Here is a 27806-nt window from a genome sequence, read left to right on the forward strand (position 1 = left end):
GAAAACAGCTCTCGAAGAGATTGTCAAAAGAGACTCCGAAAACGAAACGTTGATCACTTTTGAGCAAAAGGCTGCACACACGCAATTCAAGTTGCTCTGATTGTCATTTAGAGTAACATTATAGGAGCATTCAGCAACAAGTCAAAATGTGCTCCAGAAAAGCAGAAAACAACACTGATAGAACTTGAGAACGAATGCAAAAAACAGTCCACTCTCAGAACAGGCCGCTTGGACACTTTCAGAACAGCTCTGTTAATGACTGAAAACAGCTCTCGAAGAGATTGTCAAAAGAGACTCTGAAAACGAAACGTTGATCACTTTTGAGCAAAAGGCTGCACACACGCAATTCAAGTTGCTCTGATTGTCATTTAGAGTTACATTATAGGAGCATTCAACAACAAGTCAAAATGTGCTCGAGAAAGGCAGAAAACAACACTTTGATATAACTTGAGAACGAATGCAAAAAACAGTCCACTCTCAGAACAGGCTGCTTGGACACTTTCAGAACAGCTCTGTTAATGACTGAAATCAGCTCTTTAAGAGATTGTCAAAAGAGGCTCTGAAAACGAAACATTGATAACTTTTGAGCAAAAGGCTGCACACACGTAATTCAACATACTCTGATTGTCATTTAGAGTTACATTATAGGAGCATTCAACAACAAGTCAAAATGTGCTTGAGAAAGGCAGAAAACAACACTTTGATATAACTTGAGAACTAATGCAAAAAACAGTCCACTCTCAGAACAGGCTGCTTGGACACTTTCAGAACAGCTCTGTAAATGACTGAAATCAGCTCTTTAAGAGATTGTCAAAAGAGACTCTGAAAACGAAACATTGATAACTTTTGAGCAAAAGGCTGCACACACGTAATTCAACATACTCTGATTGTCATTTAGAGTTACATTATAGGAGCATTCAACAACAAGTCAAAATGTGCTCCAGAAAGGCAGAAAACAACACTTTGATAGTTTGATATAACTTGAGAACAAATGCAAAAAACAGTCCACTATAAGAACAGGCCGCTTGGACACTTTCAGAACAGCTCTGTTAATGACTGAAAACAGCTCTCGAAGAGATTGTCAAAAGAGACTCCGAAAACGAAACGTTGATCACTTTTGAGCAAAAGGCTGCACACACGCAATTCAAGTTGCTCTGATTGTCATTTAGAGTTACATTATAGGAGCATTCAGCAACAAGTCAAAATGTGCTCCAGAAAAGCAGAAAACAACACTGATAGAACTTGAGAACGAATGCAAAAAACAGTCCACTCTCAGAACAGGCCGCTTGGACACTTTCAGAACAGCTCTGTTAATGACTGAAAACAGCTCTCGAAGAGATTGTCAAAAGAGACTCTGAAAACGAAACGTTGATCACTTTTGAGCAAAAGGCTGCACACACGCAATTCAAGTTGCTCTGATTGTCATTTAGAGTTACATTATAGGAGCATTCAACAACAAGTCAAAATGTGCTCGAGAAAGGCAGAAAACAACACTTTGATATAACTTGAGAACGAATGCAAAAAACAGTCCACTCTCAGAACAGGCTGCTTGGACACTTTCAGAACAGCTCTGTTAATGACTGAAATCAGCTCTTTAAGAGATTGTCAAAAGAGGCTCTGAAAACGAAACATTGATAACTTTTGAGCAAAAGGCTGCACACACGTAATTCAACATACTCTGATTGTCATTTAGAGTTACATTATAGGAGCATTCAACAACAAGTCAAAATGTGCTCGAGAAAGGCAGAAAACAACACTTTGATATAACTTGAGAACTAATGCAAAAAACAGTCCACTCTCAGAACAGGCTGCTTGGACACTTTCAGAACAGCTCTGTAAATGACTGAAATCAGCTCTTTAAGAGATTGTCAAAAGAGACTCTGAAAACGAAACATTGATAACTTTTGAGCAAAAGGCTGCACACACGTAATTCAACATACTCTGATTGTCATTTAGAGTTACATTATAGGAGCATTCAACAACAAGTCAAAATGTGCTCGAGAAAGGCAGAAAACAACACTTTGATAGTTTGATATAACTTGAGAACGAATGCAAAAAACAGTCCACTCTAAGAACAGGCCGCTTGGACACTTTCAGAACAGCTCTGTTAATGACTGAAAACAGCTCTCGAAGAGATTGTCAAAAGAGACTCTGAAAACGAAACGTTGATCACTTTTGAGCAAAAGGCTGCACACACGCAATTCAAGTTGCTCTGATTGTCATTTAGAGTTACATTATAGGAGCATTCAGCAACAAGTCAAAATGTGCTCCAGAAAAGCAGAAAACAACACTTTGATATAACTTGAGAACGAATGCAAAAAACAGTCCACTCTCAGAACAGGCTGCTTGGACACTTTCAGAACAGCTCTGTTAATCACTGAAATCAGCTCTTTAAGAGATTGTCAAAAGAGACTCTGAAAACGAAACATTGATAACTTTTGAGCAAAAGGCTGCACACACGTAATTCAACATACTCTGATTGTCATTTAGAGTTACATTATAGGAGCATTCAACAACAAGTCAAAATGTGCTCGAGAAAGGCAGAAAACAACACTTTGATAGTTTGATATAACTTGAGCAAAAAACAGTCCACTCTAAGAACAGGCCGCTTGGACACTTTCAGAACAGCTCTGTTAATGACTGAAAACAGCTCTCGAAGAGATTGTCAAAAGAGACTCCGAAAACGAAACGTTGATCACTTTTGAGCAAAAGGCTGCACACACGCAATTCAAGTTGCTCTGATTGTCATTTAGAGTAACATTATAGGAGCATTCAGCAACAAGTCAAAATGTGCTCCAGAAAAGCAGAAAACAACACTGATAGAACTTGAGAACGAATGCAAAAAACAGTCCACTCTCAGAACAGGCCGCTTGGACACTTTCAGAACAGCTCTGTTAATGACTGAAAACAGCTCTCGAAGAGATTGTCAAAAGAGACTCTGAAAACGAAACGTTGATCACTTTTGAGCAAAAGGCTGCACACACGCAATTCAAGTTGCTCTGATTGTCATTTAGAGTTACATTATAGGAGCATTCAACAACAAGTCAAAATGTGCTCGAGAAAGGCAGAAAACAACACTTTGATATAACTTGAGAACGAATGCAAAAAACAGTCCACTCTCAGAACAGGCTGCTTGGACACTTTCAGAACAGCTCTGTTAATGACTGAAATCAGCTCTTTAAGAGATTGTCAAAAGAGGCTCTGAAAACGAAACATTGATAACTTTTGAGCAAAAGGCTGCACACACGTAATTCAACATACTCTGATTGTCATTTAGAGTTACATTATAGGAGCATTCAACAACAAGTCAAAATGTGCTTGAGAAAGGCAGAAAACAACACTTTGATATAACTTGAGAACTAATGCAAAAAACAGCTCTGTTAATGACTGAAAACAGCTCTCGAAGAGATTGTCAAAAGAGACTCTGAAAACGAAATGTTGATCACTTTTGAGCAAAAGGCTGCACACACGCAATTCAAGTTGCTCTGATTGTCATTTAGAGTTACATTATAGGAGCATTCAACAACAAGTCAAAATGTGCTCGAGAAAGGCAGAAAACAACACTTTGATATAACTTGAGAACGAATGCAAAAAACAGTCCACTCTAAGAACAGGCCGCTTGGACACTTTCAGAACAGCTCTGTTAATGACTGAAAACAGCTCTCGAAGAGATTGTCAAAAGAGACTCCGAAAACGAAACGTTGATCACTTTTGAGCAAAAGGCTGCACACACGCAATTCAAGTTGCTCTGATTGTCATTTAGAGTAACATTATAGGAGCATTCAGCAACAAGTCAAAATGTGCTCCAGAAAAGCAGAAAACAACACTGATAGAACTTGAGAACGAATGCAAAAAACAGTCCACTCTCAGAACAGGCCGCTTGGACACTTTCAGAACAGCTCTGTTAATGACTGAAAACAGCTCTCGAAGAGATTGTCAAAAGAGACTCTGAAAACGAAACGTTGATCACTTTTGAGCAAAAGGCTGCACACACGCAATTCAAGTTGCTCTGATTGTCATTTAGAGTTACATTATAGGAGCATTCAACAACAAGTCAAAATGTGCTCGAGAAAGGCAGAAAACAACACTTTGATATAACTTGAGAACGAATGCAAAAAACAGTCCACTCTCAGAACAGGCTGCTTGGACACTTTCAGAACAGCTCTGTTAATGACTGAAATCAGCTCTTTAAGAGATTGTCAAAAGAGACTCTGAAAACGAAACATTGATAACTTTTGAGCAAAAGGCTACACACACGTAATTCAACATACTCTGATTGTCATTTAGAGTTACATTATAGGAGCATTCAGCAACAAGTCAAAATGTGCTCCAGAAAAGCAGAAAACAACACTGATAGAACTTGAGAACGAATGCAAAAAACAGTCCACTCTCAGAACAGGCCGCTTGGACACTTTCAGAACAGCTCTGTTAATGACTGAAAACAGCTCTCGAAGAGATTGTCAAAAGAGACTCTGAAAACGAAATGTTGATCACTTTTGAGCAAAAGGCTGCACACACGCAATTCAAGTTGCTCTGATTGTCATTTAGAGTTACATTATAGGAGCATTCAACAACAAGTCAAAATGTGCTCGAGAAAGGCAGAAAACAACACTTTGATATAACTTGAGAACGAATGCAAAAAACAGTCCACTCTCAGAACAGGCTGCTTGGACACTTTCAGAACAGCTCTGTTAATGACTGAAAACAGCTCTCGAAGAGATTGTCAAAAGAGACTCCGAAAACGAAACGTTGATCACTTTTGAGCAAAAGGCTGCACACACGCAATTCAAGTTGCTCTGATTGTCATTTAGAGTTACATTATAGGGGCATTCAGCAACAAGTCAAAATGTGCTCCAGAAAAGCAGAAAACAACACTGATAGAACTTGAGAACGAATGCAAAAAACAGTCCACTCTCAGAACAGGCCGCTTGGACACTTTCAGAACAGCTCTGTTAATGACTGAAAACAGCTCTCGAAGAGATTGTCAAAAGAGACTCTGAAAACGAAACGTTGATCACTTTTGAGCAAAAGGCTGCACACACGCAATTCAAGTTGCTCTGATTGTCATTTAGAGTTACATTATAGGAGCATTCAACAACAAGTCAAAATGTGCTCGAGAAAGGCAGAAAACAACACTTTGATATAACTTGAGAACGAATGCAAAAAACATTCCACTCTCAGAACAGGCTGCTTGGACACTTTCAGAACAGCTCTGTTAATGACTGAAATCAGCTCTTTAAGAGATTGTCAAAAGAGACTCTGAAAACGAAACATTGATAACTTTTGAGCAAAAGGCTGCACACACGTAATTCAACATACTCTGATTGTCATTTAGAGTTACATTATAGGAGCATTCAACAACAAGTCAAAATGTGCTCCAGAAAGGCAGAAAACAACACTTTGATAGTTTGATATAACTTGAGAACGAATGCAAAAAACAGTCCACTCTAAGAACAGGCCGCTTGGACACTTTCAGAACAGCTCTGTTAATGACTGAAAACAGCTCTCGAAGAGATTGTCAAAAGAGACTCCGAAAACGAAACGTTGATCACTTTTGAGCAAAAGGCTGCACACACGCAATTCAAGTTGCTCTGATTGTCATTTAGAGTTACATTATAGGAGCATTCAGCAACAAGTCAAAATGTGCTCCAGAAAAGCAGAAAACAACACTGATAGAACTTGAGAACGAATGCAAAAAACAGTCCACTCTCAGAACAGGCCGCTTGGACACTTTCAGAACAGCTCTGTTAATGACTGAAAACAGCTCTCGAAGAGATTGTCAAAAGAGACTCTGAAAACGAAACGTTGATCACTTTTGAGCAAAAGGCTGCACACACGCAATTCAAGTTGCTCTGATTGTCATTTAGAGTTACATTATAGGAGCATTCAACAACAAGTCAAAATGTGCTCGAGAAAGGCAGAAAACAACACTTTGATATAACTTGAGAACGAATGCAAAAAACAGTCCACTCTCAGAACAGGCTGCTTGGACACTTTCAGAACAGCTCTGTTAATGACTGAAATCAGCTCTTTAAGAGATTGTCAAAAGAGACTCTGAAAACGAAACATTGATAACTTTTGAGCAAAAGGCTGCACACACGTAATTCAACATACTCTGATTGTCATTTAGAGTTACATTATAGGAGCATTCAACAACAAGTCAAAATGTGCTCCAGAAAGGCAGAAAACAACACTGATAGAACTTGAGAACGAATGCAAAAAACAGTCCACTCTCAGAACAGGCTGCTTGGACACTTTCAGAACAGCTCTGTTAATGACTGAAATCAGCTCTTTAAGAGATTGTCAAAAGAGACTCTGAAAACGAAACATTGATAACTTTTGAGCAAAAGGCTGCACACACGTAATTCAACATACTCTGATTGTCATTTAGAGTTACATTATAGGAGCATTCAACAACAAGTCAAAATGTGCTCCAGAAAGGCAGAAAACAACACTTTGATAGTTTGATATAACTTGAGAACGAATGCAAAAAACAGTCCACTCTAAGAACAGGCCGCTTGGACACTTTCAGAACAGCTCTGTTAATGACTGAAAACAGCTCTCGAAGAGATTGTCAAAAGAGACTCTGAAAACGAAACGTTGATCACTTTTGAGCAAAAGGCTGCACACACGCAATTCAAGTTGCTCTGATTGTCATTTAGAGTTACATTATAGGAGCATTCAACAACAAGTCAAAATGTGCTCGAGAAAGGCAGAAAACAACACTTTGATATAACTTGAGAACGAATGCAAAAAACAGTCCACTCTCAGAACAGGCTGCTTGGACACTTTCAGAACAGCTCTGTTAATGACTGAAAACAGCTCTCGAAGAGATTGTCAAAAGAGACTCCGAAAACGAAACGTTGATCACTTTTGAGCAAAAGGCTGCACACACGCAATTCAAGTTGCTCTGATTGTCATTTAGAGTTACATTATAGGGGCATTCAGCAACAAGTCAAAATGTGCTCCAGAAAAGCAGAAAACAACACTGATAGAACTTGAGAACGAATGCAAAAAACAGTCCACTCTCAGAACAGGCCGCTTGGACACTTTCAGAACAGCTCTGTTAATGACTGAAAACAGCTCTCGAAGAGATTGTCAAAAGAGACTCTGAAAATGAAACGTTGATCACTTTTGAGCAAAAGGCTGCACACACGCAATTCAAGTTGCTCTGATTGTCATTTAGAGTTACATTATAGGAGCATTCAACAACAAGTCAAAATGTGCTCGAGAAAGGCAGAAAACAACACTTTGATATAACTTGAGAACGAATGCAAAAAACATTCCACTCTCAGAACAGGCTGCTTGGACACTTTCAGAACAGCTCTGTTAATGACTGAAATCAGCTCTTTAAGAGATTGTCAAAAGAGACTCTGAAAACGAAACATTGATAACTTTTGAGCAAAAGGCTGCACACACGTAATTCAACATACTCTGATTGTCATTTAGAGTTACATTATAGGAGCATTCAACAACAAGTCAAAATGTGCTCCAGAAAGGCAGAAAACAACACTTTGATAGTTTGATATAACTTGAGAACGAATGCAAAAAACAGTCCACTCTAAGAACAGGCCGCTTGGACACTTTCAGAACAGCTCTGTTAATGACTGAAAACAGCTCTCGAAGAGATTGTCAAAAGAGACTCCGAAAACGAAACTTTGATCACTTTTGAGCAAAAGGCTGCACACACGCAATTCAAGTTGCTCTGATTGTCATTTAGAGTTACATTATAGGAGCATTCAGCAACAAGTCAAAATGTGCTCCAGAAAAGCAGAAAACAACACTGATAGAACTTGAGAACGAATGCAAAAAACAGTCCACTCTCAGAACAGGCCGCTTGGACACTTTCAGAACAGCTCTGTTAATGACTGAAAACAGCTCTCGAATAGATTGTCAAAAGAGACTCTGAAAACGAAACGTTGATCACTTTTGAGCAAAAGGCTGCACACATGCAATTCAAGTTGCTCTGATTGTCATTTAGAGTTACATTATAGGAGCATTCAACAACAAGTCAAAATGGGCTCGAGAAAGGCAGAAAACAACACTTTGATATAACTTGAGAACGAATGCAAAAAACATTCCACTCTCAGAACAGGCTGCTTGGACACTTTCAGAACAGCTCTGTTAATGACTGAAATCAGCTCTTTAAGAGATTGTCAAAAGAGACTCTGAAAACGAAACATTGATAACTTTTGAGCAAAAGGCTGCACACACGTAATTCAACATACTCTGATTTTCATTTAGAGTTACATTATAGGAGCATTCAACAACAAGTCAAAATGTGCTCCAGAAAGGCAGAAAACAACACTTTGATAGTTTGATATAACTTGAGAACGAATGCAAAAAACAGTCCACTCTAAGAACAGGCCGCTTGGACACTTTCAGAACAGCTCTGTTAATGACTGAAAACAGCTCTCGAAGAGATTGTCAAAAGAGACTCCGAAAACGAAACGTTGATCACTTTTGAGCAAAAGGCTGCACACACGCAATTCAAGTTGCTCTGATTGTCATTTAGAGTTACATTATAGGAGCATTCAACAACAAGTCAAAATGTGCTCGAGAAAGGCAGAAAACAACACTTTGATATAACTTGAGAACGAATGCAAAAAACAGTCCACTCTCAGAACAGGCTGCTTGGACACTTTCAGAACAGCTCTGTTAATGACTGAAATCAGCTCTTTAAGAGATTGTCAAAAGAGACTCTGAAAACGAAACATTGATAACTTTTGAGCAAAAGGCTGCACACACGTAATTCAACATACTCTGATTGTCATTTAGAGTTACATTATAGGAGCATTCAAGCAACAAGTCAAAATGTGCTCCAGAAAAGCAGAAAACAACACTAATAGAACTTGAGAACGAATGCAAAAAACAGTCCACTCTCAGAACAGGCCGCTTGGACACTTTCAGAACAGCTCTGTTAATGACTGAAAACAGCTCTCGAAGAGATTGTCAAAAGAGACTCTGAAAACGAAACGTTGATCACTTTTGAGCAAAAGGCTGCACACACGCAATTCAAGTTGCTCTGATTGTCATTTAGAGTTACATTATAGGAGCATTCAACAACAAGTCAAAATGTGCTCGAGAAAGGCAGAAAACAACACTTTGATATAACTTGAGAACGAATGCAAAAAACAGTCCACTCTCAGAACAGGCTGCTTGGACACTTTCAGAACAGCTCTGTTAATGACTGAAATCAGCTCTTTAAGAGATTGTCAAAAGAGACTCTGAAAACGAAACATTGATAACTTTTGAGCAAAAGGCTGCACACACGTAATTCAACATACTCTGATTGTCATTTAGAGTTACATTATAGGAGCATTCAACAACAAGTCAAAATGTGCTCCAGAAAGGCAGAAAACAACACTGATAGAACTTGAGAACGAATGCAAAAAACAGTCCACTCTCAGAACAGGCTGCTTGGACACTTTCAGAACAGCTCTGTTAATGACTGAAATCAGCTCTTTAAGAGATTGTCAAAAGAGACTCTGAAAACGAAACATTGATAACTTTTGAGCAAAAGGCTGCACACACGTAATTCAACATACTCTGATTGTCATTTAGAGTTACATTATAGGAGCATTCAACAACAAGTCAAAATGTGCTCCAGAAAGGCAGAAAACAACACTTTGATAGTTTGATATAACTTGAGAACGAATGCAAAAAACAGTCCACTCTAAGAACAGGCCGCTTGGACACTTTCAGAACAGCTCTGTTAATGACTGAAAACAGCTCTCGAAGAGATTGTCAAAAGAGACTCCGAAAACGAAACGTTGATCACTTTTGAGCAAAAGGCTGCACACACGCAATTCAAGTTGCTCTGATTGTCATTTAGAGTTACATTATAGGAGCATTCAGCAACAAGTCAAAATGTGCTCCAGAAAAGCAGAAAACAACACTGATAGAACTTGAGAACGAATGCAAAAAACAGTCCACTCTCAGAACAGGCCGCTTGGACACTTTCAGAACAGCTCTGTTAATGACTGAAAACAGCTCTCGAAGAGATTGTCAAAAGAGACTCTGAAAACGAAACGTTGATCACTTTTGAGCAAAAGGCTGCACACACGCAATTCAAGTTGCTCTGATTGTCATTTAGAGTTACATTATAGGAGCATTCAACAACAAGTCAAAATGTGCTCGAGAAAGGCAGAAAACAACACTTTGATATAACTTGAGAACGAATGCAAAAAACAGTCCACTCTCAGAACAGGCTGCTTGGACACTTTCAGAACAGCTCTGTTAATGACTGAAATCAGCTCTTTAAGAGATTGTCAAAAGAGACTCTGAAAACGAAACATTGATAACTTTTGAGCAAAAGGCTGCACACACGTAATTCAACATACTCTGATTGTCATTTAGAGTTACATTATAGGAGCATTCAACAACAAGTCAAAATGTGCTCCAGAAAGGCAGAAAACAACACTGATAGAACTTGAGAACGAATGCAAAAAACAGTCCACTCTCAGAACAGGCTGCTTGGACACTTTCAGAACAGCTCTGTTAATGACTGAAATCAGCTCTTTAAGAGATTGTCAAAAGAGACTCTGAAAACGAAACATTGATAACTTTTGAGCAAAAGGCTGCACACACGTAATTCAACATACTCTGATTGTCATTTAGAGTTACCTTATAGGAGCATTCAACAACAAGTCAAAATGTGCTCGAGAAAGGCAGAAAACAACACTTTGATAGTTTGATATAACTTGAGAACGAATGCAAAAAACAGTCCACTCTAAGAACAGGCCGCTTGGACACTTTCAGAACAGCTCTGTTAATGACTGAAAACAGCTCTCGAAGAGATTGTCAAAAGAGACTCCGAAAACGAAACGTTGATCACTTTTGAGCAAAAGGCTGCACACACGCAAATCAAGTTGCTCTGATTGTCATTTAGAGTTACATTATAGGAGCATTCAGCAACAAGTCAAAATGTGCTCCAGAAAAGCAGAAAACAACACTGATAGAACTTGAGAACGAATGCAAAAAACAGTCCACTCTCAGAACAGGCCGCTTGGACACTTTCAGAACAGCTCTGTTAATGACTGAAAACAGCTCTCGAAGAGATTGTCAAAAGAGACTCTGAAAACGAAACGTTGATCACTTTTGAGCAAAAGGCTGCACACACGTAATTCAACATACTCTGATTGTCATTTAGAGTTACATTATAGGAGCATTCAACAACAAGTCAAAATGTGCTCCAGAAAGGCAGAAAACAACACTGATAGAACTTGAGAACGAATGCAAAAAACAGTCCACTCTCAGAACAGGCTGCTTGGACACTTTCAGAACAGCTCTGTTAATGACTGAAATCAGCTCTTTAAGAGATTGTCAAAAGAGACTCTGAAAACGAAACATTGATAACTTTTGAGCAAAAGGCTGCACACACGTAATTCAACATACTCTGATTGTCATTTAGAGTTACCTTATAGGAGCATTCAACAACAAGTCAAAATGTGCTCGAGAAAGGCAGAAAACAACACTTTGATAGTTTGATATAACTTGAGAACGAATGCAAAAAACAGTCCACTCTAAGAACAGGCCGCTTGGACACTTTCAGAACAGCTCTGTTAATGACTGAAAACAGCTCTCGAAGAGATTGTCAAAAGAGACTCCGAAAACGAAACGTTGATCACTTTTGAGCAAAAGGCTGCACACACGCAAATCAAGTTGCTCTGATTGTCATTTAGAGTTACATTATAGGAGCATTCAGCAACAAGTCAAAATGTGCTCCAGAAAAGCAGAAAACAACACTGATAGAACTTGAGAACGAATGCAAAAAACAGTCCACTCTCAGAACAGGCCGCTTGGACACTTTCAGAACAGCTCTGTTAATGACTGAAAACAGCTCTCGAAGAGATTGTCAAAAGAGACTCTGAAAACGAAACGTTGATCACTTTTGAGCAAAAGGCTGCACACACGCAATTCAAGTTGCTCTGATTGTCATTTAGAGTTACATTATAGGAGCATTCAACAACAAGTCAAAATGTGCTCGAGAAAAGCAGAAAACAACACTTTGATATAACTTGAGAACGAATGCAAAAAACAGTCCACTCTCAGAACAGGCTGCTTGGACACTTTCAGAACAGCTCTGTTAATGACTGAAATCAGCTCTCGAAGAGATTGTCAAAAGAGACTCTGAAAACGAAACGTTGATCACTTTTGAGCAAAAGGCTGCACAAACGCAATTCAAGTTGCTCTTATTGTAATTTAGAGTTACATTATAGGAGCATTCAACAACAAGTCAAAATGTGCTCGAGAAAGGCAGAAAACAACACTTTGATATAACTTGAGAACGAATGCAAAAAACAGTCAACTCTCAGAACAGGCTGCTTGGACACTTTCAGAACAGCTCTGTTAATGACTGAAATCAGCTCTTTAAGAGATTGTCAAAAGAGACTCTGAAAATGAAATATTGATAACTTTTGAGCAGAAGGCTGCACACACGTAATTCAACATACTCTGATTGTCATTTAGAGTTACATTATAGGATCATTCAACAACAAGTCAAAATGTGCTCCAGAAAGGCAGAAAACAACACTTTGATAGTTTGATATAACTTGAGAACGAATGCAAAAAACAGTCCACTCTAAGAACAGGCCGCTTGGACACTTTCAGAACAGCTCTGTTAATGACTGAAAACAGCTCTCGAAGAGATTGTCAAAAGAGACTCAGAAAACGAAACGTTGATCACTTTTGAGCAAAAGGCTGCACACACGCAATTCAAGTTGCTCTGATTGTCATTTAGAGTTACATTATAGGAGCATTCAGCAACAAGTCAAAATGTGCTCGAGAAAGGCAGAAAACAACACTTTGATATAACTTGAGAACTAATGCAAAAAACAGTCCACTCTCAGAACAGGCTGCTTGGACACTTTCAGAACAGCTCTGTTAATGACTGAAATCAGCTCTTTAAGAGATTGTCAAAAGAGACTCTGAAAACGAAACATTGATAACTTTTGAGCAAAAGGCTGCACACACGTAATTCAACATACTCTGATTGTCATTTAGAGTTACATTATAGGAGCATTCAACAAGTCAAAATGTGCTCCAGAAAGGCAGAAAACAACACTTTGATAGTTTGATATAACTTGAGAACGAATGCAAAAAACAGTCCACTCTAAGAACAGGCCGCTTGGACACTTTCAGAACAGCTCTGTTAATGACTGAAAACAGCTCTCGAAGAGATTGTCAAAAGAGACTCCGAAAACGAAACGTTGATCACTTTTTAGCAAAAGGCTGCACACACGCAATTAAAGTTGCTCTGATTGTCATTTAGAGTTACATTATAGGAGCATTCAGCAACAAGTCAAAATGTGCTCCAGAAAAGCAGAACACAACACTGATAGAACTTGAGAACGAATGCAAAAAACAGTCCACTCTCAGAACAGGCCGCTTGGACACTTTCAGAACAGCTCTGTTAATGCCTGAAAACAGCTCTCGAAGAGATTGTCAAAAGAGACTCTGAAAACGAAACGTTGATCACTTTTGAGCAAAAGGCTGCACACACGCAATTCAAGTTGCTCTGATTGTCATTTAGAGTTACATTATAGGAGCATTCAACAACAAGTCAAAATGTGCTCGAGAAAGGCAGAAAACAACACTTTGATATAACTTGAGAACGAATGCAAAAAACAGTCCACTCTCAGAACAGGCTGCTTGGACACTTTCAGAACAGCTCTGTTAATGACTGAAATCAGCTCTTTAAGAGATTGTCAAAAGAGACTCTGAAAACGAAACATTGATAACTTTTGAGCAAAAGGCTGCACACACGTAAATCAACATACTCTGATTGTCATTTAGAGTTACATTATAGGAGCATTCAACAACAAGTCAAAATGTGCTCCAGAAAGGCAGAAAACAACACTTTGATAGTTTGATATAACTGGAGAACAAATGCAAAAAACAGTCCACTCTAAGAACAGGCCGCTTGGACACTTTCAGAACAGCTCTGTTAATGACTGAAAACAGCTCTCGAAGAGATTGTCAAAAGAGACTCTGAAAACGAAACGTTGATCACTTTTGAGCAAAAGGCTGCACACACGCAATTCAAGTTGCTCTGATTGTCATTTAGAGTTACATTATAGGAGCATTCAACAACAAGTCAAAATGTGCTCGAGAAAGGCAGAAAACAACACTTTGATATAACTTGAGAACGAATGCAAAAAACAGTCCACTCTCAGAACAGGCTGCTTGGACACTTTCAGAACAGCTCTGTTAATGACTGAAATCAGCTCTTTAAGAGATTGTCAAAAGTGACTCTGAAAACGAAACATTGATAACTTTTGAGCAAAAGGCTGCACACACGTAATTCAACATACTCTGATTGTCATTTAGAGTTACATTATAGGAGCATTCAACAACAAGTCAAAATGTGCTCCAGAAAGGCAGAAAACAACACTTTGATAGTTTGATAAAACTTGAGAACGAATGCAAAAAACAGTCCACTCTAAGAACAGGCCGCTTGGACACTTTCAGAACAGCTCTGTTAATGACTGAAAACAGCTCTCGAAGAGATTGTCAAAAGAGACTCCGAAAACGAAACGTTGATCACTTTTGAGCAAAAGGCTGCACCCACGCAATTCAAGTTGCTCTGATTGTCATTTAGAGTTACATTATAGGAGCATTCAACAACAAGTCAAAATGTGCTCGAGAAAGGCAGAAAACAACACTTTGATAGTTTGATATAACTTGAGAACGAATGCAAAAAACAGTCCACTCTAAGAACAGGCCGCTTGGACACTTTCAGAACAGCTCTGTTAATGACTGAAAACAGCTCTCGAAGAGATTGTCAAAAGAGACTCCGAAAACGAAACGTTGATCACTTTTGAGCAAAAGGTTGCACACACGCAATTCAAGTTGCTCTGATTGTCATTTAGAGTTACATTATAGGAGCATTCAGCAACAAGTCAAAATGTGCTCCAGAAAAGCAGAAAACAACACTGATAGAACTTGAGAACGAATGCAAAAAACAGTCCACTCTCAGAACAGGCCGCTTGGACACTTTCAGAACAGCTCTGTTAATAACTGAAAACAGCTCTCGAAGAGATTGTCAAAAGAGACTCTGAAAACGAAACGTTGATCACTTTTGAGCAAAAGGCTGCACACACGCAATTCAAGTTGCTCTGATTGTCATTTAGAGTTACATTATAGGAGCATTCAACAACAAGTCAAAATGTGCTCCAGAAAGGCAGAAAACAACACTTTGATAGTTTGATATAACTTGAGAACGAATGCAAAAAACAGTCCACTCTAAGAACAGGCCGCTTGGACACTTTCAGAACAGCTCTGTTAATGACTGAAAACAGCTCTCGAAGAGATTGTCAAAAGAGACTCCGAAAACGAAACGTTGATCACTTTTGAGCAAAAGGCTGCACACACGCAATTCAAGTTGCTCTGATTGTCATTTAGAGTTACATTATAGGAGCATTCAGCAACAAGTCAAAATGTGCTCCAGAAAAGCAGAAAACAACACTGATAGAACTTGAGAACGAATGCAAAAAACTGTCCACTCTCAGAACAGGCCGCTTGGACACTTTCAGAACAGCTCTGTTAATAACTGAAAACAGCTCTCGAAGAGATTGTCAAAAGAGACTCTGAAAACGAAACGTTGATCACTTTTGAGCAAAAGGCTGCACACACGCAATTCAAGTTGCTCTGATTGTCATTTAGAGTTACATTATAGGAGCATTCAACAACAAGTCAAAATGTGCTCGAGAAAGGCAGAAAACAACACTTTGATATAACTTGAGAACGAATGCAAAAAACATTCCACTCTCAGAACAGGCTGCTTGGACACTTTCAGAACAGCTCTGTTAATGACTGAAATCAGCTCTTTAAGAGATTGTCAAAAGAGACTCTGAAAACGAAACATTGATAACTTTTGAGCAAAAGGCTGCACACACGTAATTCAACATACTCTGATTGTCATTTAGAGTTTCATTATAGGAGCATTCAACAACAAGTCAAAATGTGCTCCAGAAAGGCAGAAAACAACACTTTGATAGTTTGATATAACTTGAGAACGAATGCAAAAAACAGTCCACTCTAAGAACAGGCCGCTTGGACACTTTCAGAACAGCTCTGTTAATGACTGAAAACAGCTCTCGAAGAGATTGTCAAAAGAGACTCCGAAAACGAAACGTTGATCACTTTTGAGCAAAAGGCTGCACACACGCAATTCAAGTTGCTCTGATTGTCATTTAGAGTTACATTATAGGAGCATTCAGCAACAAGTCAAAATGTGCTCCAGAAAAGCAGAAAACAACACTGATAGAACTTGAGAACGAATGCAAAAAACAGTCCACTCTCAGAACAGGCCGCTTGGACACTTTCAGAACAGCTCTGTTAATAACTGAAAACAGCTCTCGAAGAGATTGTCAAAAGAGACTCTGAAAACGAAACGTTGATCACTTTTGAGCAAAAGGCTGCACACACGCAATTCAAGTTGCTCTGATTGTCATTTAGAGTTACATTATAGGAGCATTCAACAACAAGTCAAAATGTGCTCCAGAAAGGCAGAAAACAACACTTTGATAGTTTGATATAACTTGAGAACGAATGCAAAAAACAGTCCACTCTAAGAACAGGCCGCTTGGACACTTTCAGAACAGCTCTGTTAATGACTGAAAACAGCTCTCGAAGAGATTGTCAAAAGAGACTCCGAAAACGAAACGTTGATCACTTTTGAGCAAAAGGCTGCACACACGCAATTCAAGTTGCTCTGATTGTCATTTAGAGTTACATTATAGGAGCATTCAGCAACAAGTCAAAATGTGCTCCAGAAAAGCAGAAAACAACACTGATAGAACTTGAGAACGAATGCAAAAAACTGTCCACTCTCAGAACAGGCCGCTTGGACACTTTCAGAACAGCTCTGTTAATAACTGAAAACAGCTCTCGAAGAGATTGTCAAAAGAGACTCTGAAAACGAAACGTTGATCACTTTTGAGCAAAAGGCTGCACACACGCAATTCAAGTTGCTCTGATTGTCATTTAGAGTTACATTATAGGAGCATTCAACAACAAGTCAAAATGTGCTCGAGAAAGGCAGAAAACAACACTTTGATATAACTTGAGAACGAATGCAAAAAACATTCCACTCTCAGAACAGGCTGCTTGGACACTTTCAGAACAGCTCTGTTAATGACTGAAATCAGCTCTTTAAGAGATTGTCAAAAGAGACTCTGAAAACGAAACATTGATAACTTTTGAGCAAAAGGCTGCACACACGTAATTCAACATACTCTGATTGTCATTTAGAGTTTCATTATAGGAGCATTCAACAACAAGTCAAAATGTGCTCCAGAAAGGCAGAAAACAACACTTTGATAGTTTGATATAACTTGAGAACGAATGCAAAAAACAGTCCACTCTAAGAACAGGCCGCTTGGACACTTTCAGAACAGCTCTGTTAATGACTGAAAACAGCTCTCGAAGAGATTGTCAAAAGAGACTCCGAAAACGAAACGTTGATCACTTTTGAGCAAAAGGCTGCACACACGCAATTCAAGTTGCTCTGATTGTCATTTAGAGTTACATTATAGGAGCATTCAGCAACAAGTCAAAATGTGCTCCAGAAAAGCAGAAAACAACACTGATAGAACTTGAGAACGAATGCAAAAAACAGTCCACTCTCAGAACAGGCCGCTTGGACACTTTCAGAACAGCTCTGTTAATAACTGAAAACAGCTCTCGAAGAGATTGTCAAAAGAGACTCTGAAAACGAAACGTTGATCACTTTTGAGCAAAAGGCTGCACACACGCAATTCAAGTTGCTCTGATTGTCATTTAGAGTTACATTATAGGAGCATTCAGCAACAAGTCAAAATGTGCTCCAGAAAAGCAGAAAACAACACTTTGATATAACTTGAGAACGAATGCAAAAAACAGTCCACTCTCAGAACAGGCTGCTTGGACACTTTCAGAACAGCTCTGTTAATGACTGAAAACAGCTCTCGAAGAGATTGTCAAAAGAGACTCCGAAAACGAAACGTTGATCACTTTTGAGCAAAAGGCTGCACACACGCAATTCAAGTTGCTCTGATTGTCATTTAGAGTTACATTATAGGGGCATTCAGCAACAAGTCAAAATGTGCTCCAGAAAAGCAGAAAACAACACTGATAGAACTTGAGAACGAATGCAAAAAACAGTCCACTCTCAGAACAGGCCGCTTGGACACTTTCAGAACAGCTCTGTTAATGACTGAAAACAGCTCTCGAAGAGATTGTCAAAAGAGACTCTGAAAACGAAACGTTGATCACTTTTGAGCAAAAGGCTGCACACACTCAATTCAAGTTGCTCTGATTGTCATTTAGAGTTACATTATAGGAGCATTTAACAAAAAGTCAAAATGTGCTTGAGAAAGGCAGAAAACAACACTTTGATATAACTTGAGAACGAATGCAAAAAACATTCCACTCTCAGAACAGGCTGCTTGGACACTTTCAGAACAGCTCTGTTAATGACTGAAATCAGCTCTTTAAGAGATTGTCAAAAGAGACTCTGAAAACGAAACATTGATAACTTTTGAGCAAAAGGCTGCACACACGTAATTCAACATACTCTGATTGTCATTTAGAGTTACATTATAGGAGCATTCAACAACAAGTCAAAATGTGCTCCAGAAAGGCAGAAAACAACACTTTGATAGTTTGATATAACTTGAGAACGAATGCAAAAAACAGTCCACTCTAAGAACAGGCCGCTTGGACACTTTCAGAACAGCTCTGTTAATGACTGAAAACAGCTCTCGAAGAGATTGTCAAAAGAGACTCCGAAAACGAAACGTTGATCACTTTTGAGCAAAAGGCTGCACACACGCAATTCAAGTTGCTCTGATTGTCATTTAGAGTTACATTATAGGAGCATTCAACAACAAGTCAAAATGTGCTCGAGAAAGGCAGAAAACAACACTTTGATATAACTTGAGAACGAATGCAAAAAACAGTCCACTCTCAGAACAGGCTGCTTGGACACTTTCAGAACAGCTCTGTTAATGACTGAAATCAGCTCTTTAAGAGATTGTCAAAAGAGACTCTGAAAATGAAACATTGATAACTTTTGAGCAAAAGGCTGCACACACGTAATTCAACATACTCTGATTGTCATTTAGAGTTACATTATAGGAGCATTCAACAACAAGTCAAAATGTGCTCCAGAAAGGCAGAAAACAACACTTTGATAGTTTGATAAAACTTGAGAACGAATGCAAAAAACAGTCCACTCTAAGAACAGGCCGCTTGGACACTTTCAGAACAGCTCTGTTAATGACTGAAAACAGCTCTCGAAGAGATTGTCAAAAGAGACTCCGAAAACGAAACGTTGATCACTTTTGAGCAAAAGGCTGCACCCACGCAATTCAAGTTGCTCTGATTGTCATTTAGAGTTACATTATAGGAGCATTCAGCAACAAGTCAAAATGTGCTCCAGAAAAGCAGAAAACAACACTGATAGAACTTGAGAACGAATGCAAAAAACAGTCCACTCTCAGAACAGGCCGCTTGGACACTTTCAGAACAGCTCTGTTAATGACTGAAAACAGCTCTCGAAGAGATTGTCAAAAGAGACTCTGAAAACGAAACGTTGATCACTTTTGAGCAAAAGGCTGCACACATGCAATTCAAGTTGCTCTGATTGTCATTTAGAGTTACATTATAGGAGCATTCAACAACAAGTCAAAATGTGCTCGAGAAAGGCAGAAAACAACACTTTGATATAACTTGAGAACGAATGCAAAAAACAGTCCACTCTCAGAACAGGCTGCTTGGACACTTTCAGAACAGCTCTGTTAATGACTGAAATCAGCTCTTTAAGAGATTGTCAAAAGAGACTCTGAAAACGAAACATTGATAACTTTTGAGCAAAAGGCTGCACACACGTAATTCAACATACTCTGATTGTCATTTAGAGTTACATTATAGGAGCATTCAACAACAAGTCAAAATGTGCTCCAGAAAGGCAGAAAACAACACTTTGATAGTTTGATAAAACTTGAGAACGAATGCAAAAAACAGTCCACTCTAAGAACAGGCCGCTTGGACACTTTCAGAACAGCTCTGTTAATGACTGAAAACAGCTCTCGAAGAGATTGTCAAAAGAGACTCCGAAAACGAAACGTTGATCACTTTTGAGCAAAAGGCTGCACCCACGCAATTCAAGTTGCTCTGATTGTCATTTAGAGTTACATTATAGGAGCATTCAACAACAAGTCAAAATGTGCTCGAGAAAGGCAGAAAACAACACTTTGATAGTTTGATATAACTTGAGAACGAATGCAAAAAACAGTCCACTCTAAGAACAGGCCGCTTGGACACTTTCAGAACAGCTCTGTTAATGACTGAAAACAGCTCTCGAAGAGATTGTCAAAAGAGACTCCGAAAACGAAACGTTGATCACTTTTGAGCAAAAGGTTGCACACACGCAATTCAAGTTGCTCTGATTGTCATTTAGAGTTACATTATAGGAGCATTCAGCAACAAGTCAAAATGTGCTCCAGAAAAGCAGAAAACAACACTGATAGAACTTGAGAACGAATGCAAAAAACAGTCCACTCTCAGAACAGGCCGCTTGGACACTTTCAGAACTGCTCTGTTAATAACTGAAAACAGCTCTCGAAGAGATTGTCAAAAGAGACTCTGAAAACGAAACATTGATCACTTTTGAGCAAAAGGCTGCACACACGCAATTCAAGTTGCTCTGATTGTCATTTAGAGTTACATTATAGGAGCATTCAACAACAAGTCAAAATGTGCTCCAGAAAGGCAGAAAACAACACTTTGATAGTTTGATATAACTTGAGAACGAATGCAAAAAACAGTCCACTCTAAGAACAGGCCGCTTGGACACTTTCAGAACAGCTCTGTTAATGACTGAAAACAGCTCTCGAAGAGATTGTCAAAAGAGACTCCGAAAACGAAACGTTGATCACTTTTTAGCAAAAGGCTGCACACACGCAATTCAAGTTGCTCTGATTGTCATTTAGAGTTACATTATAGGAGCATTCAACAACAAGTCAAAATGTGCTTGAGAAAGGCAGAAAACAACACTTTGATATAACTTGAGAACGAATGCAAAAAACATTCCACTCTCAGAACAGGCTGCTTGGACACTTTCAGAACAGCTCTGTTAATGACTGAAATCAGCTCTTTAAGAGATTGTCAAAAGAGACTCTGAAAACGAAACATTGATAACTTTTGAGCAAAAGGCTGCACACACGTAATTCAACATACTCTGATTGTCATTTAGAGTTACATTATAGGAGCATTCAACAACAAGTCAAAATGTGCTCCAGAAAGGCAGAAAACAACACTTTGATAGTTTGATATAACTTGAGAACGAATGCAAAAAACAGTCCACTCTAAGAACAGGCCGCTTGGACACTTTCAGAACAGCTCTGTTAATGACTGAAAACAGCTCTCGAAGAGATTGTCAAAAGAGACTCCGAAAACGAAACGTTGATCACTTTTGAGCAAAAGGCTGCACACACGCAATTCAAGTTGCTCTGATTGTCATTTAGAGTTACATTATAGGAGCATTCAGCAACAAGTCAAAATGTGCTCCAGAAAAGCAGAAAACAACACTGATATAACTTGAGAACGAATGCAAAAAACAGTCCACTCTCAGAACAGGCCGCTTGGACACTTTCAGAACAGCTCTGTTAATGACTGAAAACAGCTCTCGAAGAGATTGTCAAAAGAGACTCTGAAAACGAAACGTTGATCACTTTTGAGCAAAAGGCTGCACACACGCAAATCAAGTTGCTCTGATTGTCATTTAGAGTTACATTATAGGAGCATTCAGCAACAAGTCAAAATGTGCTCCAGAAAAGCAGAAAACAACACTGATAGAACTTGAGAACGAATGCAAAAAACAGTCCACTCTCAGAACAGGCCGCTTGGACACTTTCAGAACAGCTCTGTTAATGACTGAAAACAGCTCTCGAAGAGATTGTCAAAAGAGACTCTGAAAACGAAACGTTGATCACTTTTGAGCAAAAGGCTGCACACACGCAATTCAAGTTGCTCTGATTGTCATTTAGAGTTACATTATAGGAGCATTCAACAACAAGTCAAAATGTGCTCGAGAAAAGCAGAAAACAACACTTTGATATAACTTGAGAACGAATGCAAAAAACAGTCCACTCTCAGAACAGGCTGCTTGGACACTTTCAGAACAGCTCTGTTAATGACTGAAATCAGCTCTCGAAGAGATTGTCAAAAGAGACTCTGAAAACGAAACGTTGATCACTTTTGAGCAAAAGGCTGCACAAACGCAATTCAAGTTGCTCTTATTGTAATTTAGAGTTACATTATAGGAGCATTCAACAACAAGTCAAAATGTGCTCGAGAAAGGCAGAAAACAACACTTTGATATAACTTGAGAACGAATGCAAAAAACAGTCAACTCTCAGAACAGGCTGCTTGGACACTTTCAGAACAGCTCTGTTAATGACTGAAATCAGCTCTTTAAGAGATTGTCAAAAGAGACTCTGAAAATGAAATATTGATAACTTTTGAGCAGAAGGCTGCACACACGTAATTCAACATACTCTGATTGTCATTTAGAGTTACATTATAGGATCATTCAACAACAAGTCAAAATGTGCTCCAGAAAGGCAGAAAACAACACTTTGATAGTTTGATATAACTTGAGAACGAATGCAAAAAACAGTCCACTCTAAGAACAGGCCGCTTGGACACTTTCAGAACAGCTCTGTTAATGACTGAAAACAGCTCTCGAAGAGATTGTCAAAAGAGACTCAGAAAACGAAACGTTGATCACTTTTGAGCAAAAGGCTGCACACACGCAATTCAAGTTGCTCTGATTGTCATTTAGAGTTACATTATAGGAGCATTCAGCAACAAGTCAAAATGTGCTCGAGAAAGGCAGAAAACAACACTTTGATATAACTTGAGAACTAATGCAAAAAACAGTCCACTCTCAGAACAGGCTGCTTGGACACTTTCAGAACAGCTCTGTTAATGACTGAAATCAGCTCTTTAAGAGATTGTCAAAAGAGACTCTGAAAACGAAACATTGATAACTTTTGAGCAAAAGGCTGCACACACGTAATTCAACATACTCTGATTGTCATTTAGAGTTACATTATAGGAGCATTCAACAAGTCAAAATGTGCGCTCCAGAAAGGCAGAAAACAACACTTTGATAGTTTGATATAACTTGAGAACGAATGCAAAAAACAGTCCACTCTAAGAACAGGCCGCTTGGACACTTTCAGAACAGCTCTGTTAATGACTGAAAACAGCTCTCGAAGAGATTGTCAAAAGAGACTCCGAAAACGAAACGTTGATCACTTTTTAGCAAAAGGCTGCACACACGCAATTCAAGTTGCTCTGATTGTCATTTAGAGTTACATTATAGGAGCATTCAGCAACAAGTCAAAATGTGCTCCAGAAAAGCAGAACACAACACTGATAGAACTTGAGAACGAATGCAAAAAACAGTCCACTCTCAGAACAGGCCGCTTGGACACTTTCAGAACAGCTCTGTTAATGCCTGAAAACAGCTCTCGAAGAGATTGTCAAAAGAGACTCTGAAAACGAAACGTTGATCACTTTTGAGCAAAAGGCTGCACACACGCAATTCAAGTTGCTCTGATTGTCATTTAGAGTTACATTATAGGAGCATTCAACAACAAGTCAAAATGTGCTCGAGAAAGGCAGAAAACAACACTTTGATATAACTTGAGAACGAATGCAAAAAACAGTCCACTCTCAGAACAGGCTGCTTGGACACTTTCAGAACAGCTCTGTTAATGACTGAAATCAGCTCTTTAAGAGATTGTCAAAAGAGACTCTGAAAACGAAACATTGATAACTTTTGAGCAAAAGGCTGCACACACGTAAATCAACATACTCTGATTGTCATTTAGAGTTACATTATAGGAGCATTCAACAACAAGTCAAAATGTGCTCCAGAAAGGCAGAAAACAACACTTTGATAGTTTGATATAACTGGAGAACAAATGCAAAAAACAGTCCACTCTAAGAACAGGCCGCTTGGACACTTTCAGAACAGCTCTGTTAATGACTGAAAACAGCTCTCGAAGAGATTGTCAAAAGAGACTCTGAAAACGAAACGTTGATCACTTTTGAGCAAAAGGCTGCACACACGCAATTCAAGTTGCTCTGATTGTCATTTAGAGTTACATTATAGGAGCATTCAACAACAAGTCAAAATGTGCTCGAGAAAGGCAGAAAACAACACTTTGATATAACTTGAGAACGAATGCAAAAAACAGTCCACTCTCAGAACAGGCTGCTTGGACACTTTCAGAACAGCTCTGTTAATGACTGAAATCAGCTCTTTAAGAGATTGTCAAAAGTGACTCTGAAAACGAAACATTGATAACTTTTGAGCAAAAGGCTGCACACACGTAATTCAACATACTCTGATTGTCATTTAGAGTTACATTATAGGAGCATTCAACAACAAGTCAAAATGTGCTCCAGAAAGGCAGAAAACAACACTTTGATAGTTTGATAAAACTTGAGAACGAATGCAAAAAACAGTCCACTCTAAGAACAGGCCGCTTGGACACTTTCAGAACAGCTCTGTTAATGACTGAAAACAGCTCTCGAAGAGATTGTCAAAAGAGACTCCGAAAACGAAACGTTGATCACTTTTGAGCAAAAGGCTGCACCCACGCAATTCAAGTTGCTCTGATTGTCATTTAGAGTTACATTATAGGAGCATTCAACAACAAGTCAAAATGTGCTCGAGAAAGGCAGAAAACAACACTTTGATAGTTTGATATAACTTGAGAACGAATGCAAAAAACAGTCCACTCTAAGAACAGGCCGCTTGGACACTTTCAGAACAGCTCTGTTAATGACTGAAAACAGCTCTCGAAGAGATTGTCAAAAGAGACTCCGAAAACGAAACGTTGATCACTTTTGAGCAAAAGGTTGCACACACGCAATTCAAGTTGCTCTGATTGTCATTTAGAGTTACATTATAGGAGCATTCAGCAACAAGTCAAAATGTGCTCCAGAAAAGCAGAAAACAACACTGATAGAACTTGAGAACGAATGCAAAAAACAGTCCACTCTCAGAACAGGCCGCTTGGACACTTTCAGAACAGCTCTGTTAATAACTGAAAACAGCTCTCGAAGAGATTGTCAAAAGAGACTCTGAAAACGAAACGTTGATCACTTTTGAGCAAAAGGCTGCACACACGCAATTCAAGTTGCTCTGATTGTCATTTAGAGTTACATTATAGGAGCATTCAACAACAAGTCAAAATGTGCTCCAGAAAGGCAGAAAACAACACTTTGATAGTTTGATATAACTTGAGAACGAATGCAAAAAACAGTCCACTCTAAGAACAGGCCGCTTGGACACTTTCAGAACAGCTCTGTTAATGACTGAAAACAGCTCTCGAAGAGATTGTCAAAAGAGACTCCGAAAACGAAACGTTGATCACTTTTGAGCAAAAGGCTGCACACACGCAATTCAAGTTGCTCTGATTGTCATTTAGAGTTACATTATAGGAGCATTCAGCAACAAGTCAAAATGTGCTCCAGAAAAGCAGAAAACAACACTGATAGAACTTGAGAACGAATGCAAAAAACTGTCCACTCTCAGAACAGGCCGCTTGGACACTTTCAGAACAGCTCTGTTAATAACTGAAAACAGCTCTCGAAGAGATTGTCAAAAGAGACTCTGAAAACGAAACGTTGATCACTTTTGAGCAAAAGGCTGCACACACGCAATTCAAGTTGCTCTGATTGTCATTTAGAGTTACATTATAGGAGCATTCAGCAACAAGTCAAAATGTGCTCCAGAAAAGCAGAAAACAACACTTTGATATAACTTGAGAACGAATGCAAAAAACAGTCCACTCTCAGAACAGGCTGCTTGGACACTTTCAGAACAGCTCTGTTAATGACTGAAAACAGCTCTCGAAGAGATTGTCTAAAGAGACTCCGAAAACGAAACGTTGATCACTTTTGAGCAAAAGGCTGCAAACACGCAATTCAAGTTGCTCTGATTGTCATTTAGAGTTACATTATAGGGGCATTCAGCAACAAGTCAAAATGTGCTCCAGAAAAGCAGAAAACAACACTGATAGAACTTGAGAACGAATGCAAAAAACAGTCCACTCTCAGAACAGGCCGCTTGGACACTTTCAGAACAGCTCTGTTAATGACTGAAAACAGCTCTCGAAGAGATTGTCAAAAGAGACTCTGAAAACGAAACGTTGATCACTTTTGAGCAAAAGGCTGCACACACGCAATTCAAGTTGCTCTGATTGTCATTTAGAGTTACATTATAGGAGCATTCAACAACAAGTCAAAATGTGCTTGAGAAAGGCAGAAAACAACACTTTGATATAACTTGAGAACGAATGCAAAAAACATTCCACTCTCAGAACAGGCTGCTTGGACACTTTCAGAACAGCTCTGTTAATGACTGAAATCAGCTCTTTAAGAGATTGTCAAAAGAGACTCTGAAAACGAAACATTGATAACTTTTGAGCAAAAGGCTGCACACACGTAATTCAACATACTCTGATTGTCATTTAGAGTTTCATTATAGGAGCATTCAACAACAAGTCAAAATGTGCTCCAGAAAGGCAGAAAACAACACTTTGATAGTTTGATATAACTTGAGAACGAATGCAAAAAACAGTCCACTCTAAGAACAGGCCGCTTGGACACTTTCAGAACAGCTCTGTTAATGACTGAAAACAGCTCTCGAAGAGATTGTCAAAAGAGACTCCGAAAACGAAACGTTGATCACTTTTGAGCAAAAGGCTGCACACACGCAATTCAAGTTGCTCTGATTGTCATTTAGAGTTACATTATAGGTGCATTCAGCAACAAGTCAAAATGTGCTCCAGAAAAGCAGAAAACAACACTGATAGAACTTGAGAACGAATGCAAAAAACAGTCCACTCTCAGAACAGGCCGCTTGGACACTTTCAGAACAGCTCTGTTAATAACTGAAAACAGCTCTCGAAGAGATTGTCAAAAGAGACTCTGAAAACGAAACGTTGATCACTTTTGAGCAAAAGGCTGCACACACGCAATTCAAGTTGCTCTGATTGTCATTTAGAGTTACATTATAGGAGCATTCAGCAACAAGTCAAAATGTGCTCCAGAAAAGCAGAAAACAACACTGATAGAACTTGAGAACGAATGCAAAAAACTGTCCACTCTCAGAACAGGCCGCTTGGACACTTTCAGAACAGCTCTGTTAATAACTGAAAACAGCTCTCGAAGAGATTGTCAAAAGAGACTCTGAAAACGAAACGTTGATCACTTTTGAGCAAAAGGCTGCACACACGCAATTCAAGTTGCTCTGATTGTCATTTAGAGTTACATTATAGGAGCATTCAGCAACAAGTCAAAATGTGCTCCAGAAAAGCAGAAAACAACACTTTGATATAACTTGAGAACGAATGCAAAAAACAGTCCACTCTCAGAACAGGCTGCTTGGACACTTTCAGAACAGCTCTGTTAATGACTGAAAACAGCTCTCGAAGAGATTGTCTAAAGAGACTCCGAAAACGAAACGTTGATCACTTTTGAGCAAAAGGCTGCAAACACGCAATTCAAGTTGCTCTGATTGTCATTTAGAGTTACATTATAGGGGCATTCAGCAACAAGTCAAAATGTGCTCCAGAAAAGCAGAAAACAACACTGATAGAACTTGAGAACGAATGCAAAAAACAGTCCACTCTCAGAACAGGCCGCTTGGACACTTTCAGAACAGCTCTGTTAATGACTGAAAACAGCTCTCGAAGAGATTGTCAAAAGAGACTCTGAAAACGAAACGTTGATCA

This window comes from Nansenia antarctica (assembly GCF_963989245.1).
Source record: "Nansenia antarctica genome assembly, chromosome: 13".
NCBI classification, from domain to species: Eukaryota; Metazoa; Chordata; class Actinopteri; order Argentiniformes; family Microstomatidae; genus Nansenia; species Nansenia antarctica.